Consider the following 8694-nt stretch of genomic DNA (forward strand, 5'->3'; position numbering starts at 1 on the left):
CTGTACGTAGCGCGGGGTAGCACAGGTGACTGAACTACACATGTAACACTCCACCGTACACCTCACCTTTCCACATTGCTCATTCAGCACGACCACCGCGTCATAAAAATACGTGTGTGAAAACTGTGGGGCTGCACCGCAGGTCTCTCTCAACCACCTGATCCTCAACTCTGAACTCATTTTGATGAGATACTTTGACAAGAAGGGCACTCGTTAGAGGGCATACAAACCTCCGCCAGGATGATTAGTTTACGTTATGTATCCCACTGATAGGCCGGATCTGGATTCCGACCTGAACTAAAATCGAATCGGCTTGTTCTTGTTACCAAACCGACTCGGCCACCAAGTTTTGTCTGAATCCGTCCATAACTTTTTGAGATATCATGCTACGTTATCCTTAACCACCTGATCACGCAAATGTGAAGAATCACTTAAAAAAAATTGTCGGATCCGGATCCGAATTTGTATCTTCACCAAAATCAAATAAATTCTTCCGTGTTCCACACCCAAGCTCTCCACAAAATTTCATCCAACTTCCACAGCTTTTTGAGATATTTTGTTCACAAACAGACAGACAGACACACAGAAGTTAAAACACAAGCTCCGCCCACCTCCTGTGGGTGGAGGTAATTATATTATGCATTTTGAGCGCTTTTGTTCCAAGGCAAGGCGTTTTTGAGCAGGCCCAAACAGCCATGGATCCAGATTGATCGTATAAACAAACAAAACGGCAAGGCGTAAAGTACACCAAAGTGAGAATCACAAAGTTTTATCTTTAATTGGAGTTTGTTTGTTTTTTAATACAATGTCGAGGCTCGTATGAGAGCTAACACACGGAACGTACAACAAGGGGATCAGGACACAAGAGGGGAGGGAGAGGGAATGAAAACAGAGACATGAAGAATTCTGTGGAAAGGAGAGGGATGGGGCGGGGTACACAGGGTAAACGAGATGGGCACCACAGGGACTTTCAGGAAGGAAAGCTGGGAATTTGAAGGAGGTGGATTAACAGGGGTAGAAAAGATCGAGGTTTTGGATGGGGTAAGAGAAGAGATGGTGGTGAACAGCTGTCTTGAGGACCTGGAGGGAAGAGAGGGATTGAAGAGAGTGTGGGAGTTTGTTCCAATGTTGGGTAAAAAAAGAGGAATGAAAGAGTGAAGGTGAGCAGTGATTCTTGATTTAGTAGTTTTAGCAGAAGGGGGTTGCTGGTGGACCTTGCGAACCCTGCGGAAATATGGATGGGACATATCTCAGACAGAGCAAAGGGGGGTGGGGAGGCCGGAGAGGAGACGGTAGAAGACAGAAAGACTACCGACCTGCCTGCGGTGAGAGAGTGAGAGACCCAAAGACTCAACGTCATCGCTAGAGATACCAATGATCCTAAATGCCTTGTTTTCCACAGCGTGAAGCCGAGAAAAGTGATAGGCGGGAGCACCAGCCCAGAGGGGAGAGCAGTACTCCATCAAGCTGCGGACAAAAGCTTTGTTTGTGGTCAGGAGTTCAGGTGTATCAAGCAAGGACTTTGCACGACAGAGGATGCCCAGTCGTCGACTGGTTTTGGAGGCCAGCTCGGAAATGTGGCTTTCCCATGAAAGACAATGGCAGATAGTGCGACCCAGAAGCTCGAATGAAAGGACTTCAAGAGGATGGTTGAGAAAGTAGATGGGGAGGTTTCCAGACGGTCGTTTTGGAGAGGGATAGTGAGAGTGTGAGATTTGTCAGGATTGAAAAATATGTTCCATGTGTTGGACCATCGTGTGATTTTATCCAGATCTACAGAGAGTGAAGAGGCTGCCGCTTGCTGATATGAGGGGTGACAGATGGTGGAGTCATCAGCAAAGAGATAAATAGGATTTTCCAGAGAGTCGGAGAGATCATTGATGAAAACCAGAAAAAGAACAGAGCCCAGAACGCTACCTTGAGGAACTCCAGCCTGGACAGTGGAATTCAAGTGAAACATTCGCGATATTCAAGCCATAGATGTCGGTTCTTTGCCTTAACAGCTGGAACCAACCTGGCGGAGTTCCGAACACGAGGATCAATTAGACGTTGGACGTTATTTTACCTCTGCTGATGAAGTCGCCAGAGGCATTATGTTTTTGGGTTGGCAGTCCGTCCATACTAATTTTCTCTGTTTTCTCTGCAACCGCTTATCCGATTGGCACGAAATTTTCAACATAGGTGTGACTACTCATGTAGAATGTTTTAATGATAATTATGTCATCATATATCACATGGTTTGGCAGCCATATCAGAAAAAAAGGAAAAACGTTGGACCTCAAAAAATTGAAACTTGGCACATGTGAAGTACTTCCCATGAGAAGCAAGTGATTTTTTTTTTTGATGTCATAGGTAGCTTCGTTATGACATCATAATTGCATATGTTGAACACTTTACCCGATCAGTATGAAAATTTTTGAGGCTCATCTGGGGCTAAATTATATGTGGCGGAAAAAAATTGATGTCATCGGTTAAGTGGTTCAGTAGCCGTATTGTTTATACTGTACCATTAAAACCTTCAAAAATCTTCTTTCCAAAACGGCTGAACACATCGAGGCGAAACTTTACAGATATAATTGCCTATCCATAAGGAACAAAAGGTTCTTCTCCTATGACATCACATGGTTTGGCAGCTATGATTTTTTTGAAGAATAAACCTTTTAAAATGTTTTTCTCCAGAATGGCTTGACAGATCGAGGGGAAACCTCACCCACATATTCGCCAATCCTTGCGGATTTCAGGGTGTTCACAAATGTAATTAATCGGTCACATGGTCTGGCAGCCATGTTGGATTGAACGGAAGTCTTAAAATATATATATTTCTCTTGAACCGCTTATTCAATCAACGTGAAATGTCAGAATTGTGATCTGGTCATCATGAGGAATATATGTTTTAAATTTCAACCTGATCGGATGCATGGTCTGGCAGCTAGAATTATTTAATAATTTGAATCTGGGTTCTGGGATTTAAATAAAACTTTGTACGTGTATAATGATGTAATAATGTGGACGGAGACATATTTGGTGATGTCAAAGAGTGCCCCTCTAGTTTTTTTATATGTATCTGTCAAAGTGGCGGGTGGTATAATGAAAGCGGATCGCACAGAAAGGTGAAACAATGCGATATCGTGAAAAAAAAATTAAAACCACACCATTTTCAACGGGCGAACCGGATCATACCGAGGCACTGCACGACGGCAGGTGGGAACATTGGACATCAATCGATGTATTTTTTGGTTGTGTTTAGCAGTGTGACTGTGTGGGTACTTTTGCCGTAGTGTGGGGAACGCAGATGACTGAACTGCGTACGTAATACCTCGTCATTTATTTTGCCAAAAAAAAAGAAATGAACCGCTGACGACTGAATTGTCATGGCTTGCAAACGAACAACCAAAGCAGCTTGTAGAGCACTTGCTAAGTAGTTTTCGCACTCAAACTAAACAGTTGATTAGTAACAGCTGGCTTGGCAAGTGATTAGCGATGTACACAGCGAAGATTAGGCATTCAATGATGAGCGCTTTATCATACAGAAACTATTGCGGCCTATTCCAAGGCAAGGTATCTTTGAGCAAGCTGAAACAAATGGTGGCTTAAGACCCCTGTGCGGTGAAAGCAGGTTGACCAAGGACAAGCCTTTTTTTTTTGTTTTTTCATGATGAGCACCCTGTTAATTATTTTCAAAGGGGGTGTTTAAATTTACCAAAATAACCAGTTTTCATTCATGCACTCCTTTGGAGTTCCCTTAGCATGCAAGCAAAGTTTTGAGCCGCAAGGTTTTGTGGTTTTGGAGTTATGGAGGAGATACATACACACACCCACTGACATTTATTTTAATAGAAGGTAGATAATGTAAAGGATTACTCTAAACTATGTTAATTTCACAACATCCGATATTCAAGTTCATTTTGATTGTAAATTTGTAAAAATTGAACTTGTTCCTTTGCATAAAGTACGCACCTTAACCTTAAAACAATTGATTTTGTGACTGCCCGTATCATTATCTGGGCACCATCGAGGTTTCAATCCTTTCAGACCTTTGTCATGATGTCCAATCACGTCAATGACATGATTTCCTTTTGTCATTCATCAGTTGGATAGTTTGTCCATGCATATATCTTTTTGACCTTAGTTTGTTGCTCTCACGTTTGTGGGTCGGCGAAGAATCGGATTGTGTTTCAAGTTACTCTCGAACGACTGGTAATTGTGATCTCGAATATCATTTCGTCAGCTGAAGAGATTTTTCCTTTCCATCTGTTAACAGCAATTCCTGAAAATTGTGGATATGTGTTGCCCGTTGCTGGGGAACAGCAAAAAAGGCATCAAATACAGATGTTGGAACTCCATCGCCATGTAAACGGCTGAGATTCCATCAAGCAGCGGCAACTATCGGTAAGAGTTTGGCGAGGAAGCCGCATGTACTCCTGAATGTGTGCATCATTTCCAAGAAAGAAGAGAAGATGAAGGAGAAGAATTCCTTCGTTCGGGACAAGTTGGCCCAATCTGAAACTGTTGATGCAGGTAAAATATCATAATACATGTTTGTTTTTTTTCATGACCGAGATATTGTCCTTCATTTCCCCCCCCCCCCGGTTGTTGTGATTAAAGTCTTGATGGTTGATCTTTGTTCGATGGTCATTATTCCTTCATGTTTTGCAGGTCTATCGTGGAAAGCTGCAGAATTGAAGAAGGATAAGAGTATCTCACTCAATCATGGACAGAGATTGTGGCACGATTGAAGAAGCATGGTGGCTGCCTTAATATCTTAGGGTCTTGAGTTTGAGCCCCTGTTCTCCGGTTGGATTAACACCAGGTGGGGTTGATTCAGCCTGTCATCCTTCTGAGGTCGGCGAAATGAATAGCAGTGCACTGGTAATAGAGGGCACTGCATCAGCGGCACAGCTACACCCCCTGAAAATGATGCAACCAGCAGCTACAGACTGCACACTTGAGCTATCATAATTCCTGCGACCGAAATTACGTACATGCGAGTTGTCTCCAGAGTTGGTGGAAGATAACTTTGCCATTCATGTCATACATACTTTAAATGAATTAATTGGGAAGTAGCTGCATGTAATGGATGAATGACAACCACTCCTTTTGTGGCATGGCTATCTGAACTGTATGTAGGCCAGTCAGTGGTCTCGGCCTTGTATGGAATTGACATTTCCCAGAAACACCGTACTTTTTCAGGTCTGCTCCGGGTAAAAAGCCTTTCGACTATTCATTTGACTTATTTTGCGCAACTGTCATCGACGCCAGTCTCATTGAGCAAGAGGAGATTATGTGCCTTTCTCGTTTTGCTGGAGATCTTCATAAAAACCGCCAGAGACCACAGCGTGGGTGCATCTGCATGCAGGTTTGTGTCTACAGCGAAACCCCATTTTTATCTCGAGTACGTGTGATGTCAATCCATGGCATGAAATAATTGCATTTGTCCAAAGGAAGGTATTTATTGATACATATCTCACTTTTTCAGGAGCCCCAACTTGAGACAGAGACTGCAGTCGCATCTGAGGTTTGATTCTCCTACCCACAAGAACGAGAGTGCATTTGTTTACTGGCAGCATACGTCAACGGCGGACGTACTGGAGAGACCCTCTTTATCAAAGTCCGATTCGTCTGAAGACCCGACTGATTACTCCTTGCCACGAGCATCCTCATCTACATCTGACGAGCGTACAAGTGAAGAGGTTCACGAGATATCATTGCAGAACCTATTCATGTCAGGAATGACGCTTCGACAACAGTTGAGAGAAAGTACAAAGACAGCAGCAGGACTATGGCCAACTGTGGCATCCAACCTCACGATTGAGTCTGCGATGTCATTCATCGCTATCGCCGTCTACAGCACTGTCGCGTGGATAATAGGTGCTTCAGATGAGCCCACTCTGGAAGATTGCGTCAGTGCACCAGATAAACAACATTTGAAGCTCCTGTCATTGCTGGAAGACTTAACTTACCTCCAGTCAAGTGGATGAAAACAGACGCTGAAGTCTTTATGTCTCGGACTTATGCTCAGACATTTGACCCAATTGTCTCAAGTGCTCGATCTCCTCAACAGTTTTGGACACTATGCATTTGTACTCAACTGTGCTCCGATACGAAACTGCTTTAGCGCAGGATCAGCTGAATAGAGGAGCAGTTTATGTACCTCCTGGCTTCAAAAAAAATGCAGGTATAATAGCCCTGGGCGCTCACCTGGTAGCGGCTGGATAAGATAACCAGGGAACCAGTGGTTTGAATGGATGACCCACAAAATATGTAATGGCAAAGAAAGTAAATACCGATGGATTGTTTTTTTTAATGCCATGAATAAACTTTGGTACATCACTGGTGATAAACATTGTGGTCAAGCTTCATCCAAATTGTGTGTGCGGTATCAGAAAAGAAAGCAAATACATATTTTGGGTGGCAACCCCTATGTAAAATCCCTTAGACCCCAATGTTTTTTAATGCTATGAACAATCTTTGGTATATACATGGTGATGACTGTTGCGGTAAAGTTTCATCGAAATCGTTTGTGTAGTTCCAGAGAAGAAGTTGCAAGACAGTGTTTGTTGACGGACTGACGGACGAACAATGCGCCATCCCCATAAGCTCCCCAGAATTACGTTCCAGGTGAGCTAAAACTGGTATTCTCTGTATCGGTCTGGGAAAATATCGACTTCAATGAAGAGACATAATCAGGCAGAGGAACCACTCATCATCCGAATAGATTTCTAATTCAGAAAGGTGGTACTCGAGGTGGCCCGTACAAGTGTACTGTATGTGGTGAAGTATTCAGTCAGGTGTCAAACTGTCAGTCACATGAGAAGTCACATTGAGGAACACCCTTACGCTTGCGCAATCAGAGCTTCAGTTATATATGACAAAGCACACGAACAATGATTTTTCGAAACGTTAAATCATTGAATCGCAAGCCTTGAGTCTATTTGTCTATTTATCTCTATTTATATCTATTTATATTTGTCAAAGCTCTATTTGTCTCTCCTGTCCAGCACATGAGTCATTTGATATGGAGTAATTTTCATCACTGTCCAAGGATTCTGTGTCACTGGTGTAACACATGACTTATCAAGGACTTGAACAAAAGGGAAGCCCTTGTCATTTGCAATTCGCTCACCAGGTGACAGCACGATCTAATATTCCACCGCTGGTGAGACGGAGAGGTGAGTTTGTGGAAAATTTCTTCCCTTCTCATCATGGAGAGAGAATCTCATCATGGAGGTTGAGATCGCGTAGGTTTATTCAATGTCACTGATAACTATCTTATTATAATGGCATTGAAAATGTGTCCATATATAGCTGTATGTGTGGGGTTTATTCACTTCTCCATTGGCCGTCTCTATTTTCTCCAAGACCAATCAGAGCTGAGCTTGTGACTTGCTACCCTGTGATTGGCCAGCATACTCTAATTTGACTTTGTCTGGTGATCTGACTGGCCGTATGTTCTCCACCGGGTATGGCTCCAACGAGGATGACCAATGCCGAGAGACAGAGACAATATCGGCTGCGACGAGATGTCGATCTCGCACGTCGTGGGCAATACCTGGTATTGAAGCAGAAAAAATACCAAAAAGACATCATAAGTGGTAAACGCAAGAAAGTGGCTGACATGTCCGATGGAGAGAAAAGATCAGAACAAAAGGCATGGCGAAGGAGGCAGCAGCAGTCGCGGAAATCAAAATCCGAGGCCAAAGCCATTGACACGCCACCAACATCACCTTCTGATGGAGTTCCTGGGGCAGCACCTGCCAGTCAGTAAGTATAATATAATCACTTGTCCCTCACACAGCAACGGATGAAACACAGATACAGGTAAAGTAGATCAGAGGTGATTCAATGTTTTTTTTTGTGTTTTTTGTTTTTCAATGGATTGGATAATATGGACGAAAAGTAGTTTTTCCACACTTGGAGGAGTCGACCAGGCCAAGAGGGCATTCACTCAAGCTGGAGAAGTTTCATTTTAAGATGAAAATCAGAGAGTGTGCCTTTTCTGTCCATTGTATAAATAATTTGAATTATCTTCCTGGTCGTGTGATTGAGTCTGGCACTTCAAATCAGTATAAGTCTGCGCTTGAGATGCATTGATCCAAGCATCACTTGAAGTTTAACTCGTATATTAGAGTTTAAGACATTGTGAAGAGGGCCACATAAGCGACACTTACGTCTCAAAATCCCGTATTAAAGTAACCAGGAATACAGTCCCGTCCAGTATACACATCCCACTGTCATATATGTAATAAATACATATATAGTTACAGTATATTGTTACAGTTGGGGTAGATGAAAGAATTTAACAGGGAATATAGCATCGTATCGAGTTGCTTGGTCCGTGGATGTGTAGGAGGCATCTCGATGTAACTGAGTAGGGAATCTGTGAGCTTAAGTGTTACGTGTCACCACATGAGGGGGTGGTGTCGTGTTAATTAGCTAGGGTTTAAGAATAAGTTTCCCCAGTATGTAATCACCCCTCTGTGATTTTTCCCTATGTTTTTTATATTTCAAGATCAGCAATTAAGGTGGGGAACACGCCCCAAAAACCACTACAAGTGGGCAGAAAGCCCCGCCTTCAAAGGGTGACAACGGGTGAAGTCACGCTCCCGAGGCTGATGATTGATGGGCGTGACATCAGAAGCCCCGCCTTCTTGGGTTTTGTGCAAGCAGGCCACACCCCGGAAGCGGAGGATATAT

Source organism: Eptatretus burgeri, chromosome 2, assembly GCF_056783735.1.
Source record: "Eptatretus burgeri isolate ZD-2024b chromosome 2, Ebu_testis_v1, whole genome shotgun sequence".
Classification (NCBI taxonomy): Eukaryota; Metazoa; Chordata; class Myxini; order Myxiniformes; family Myxinidae; genus Eptatretus; species Eptatretus burgeri.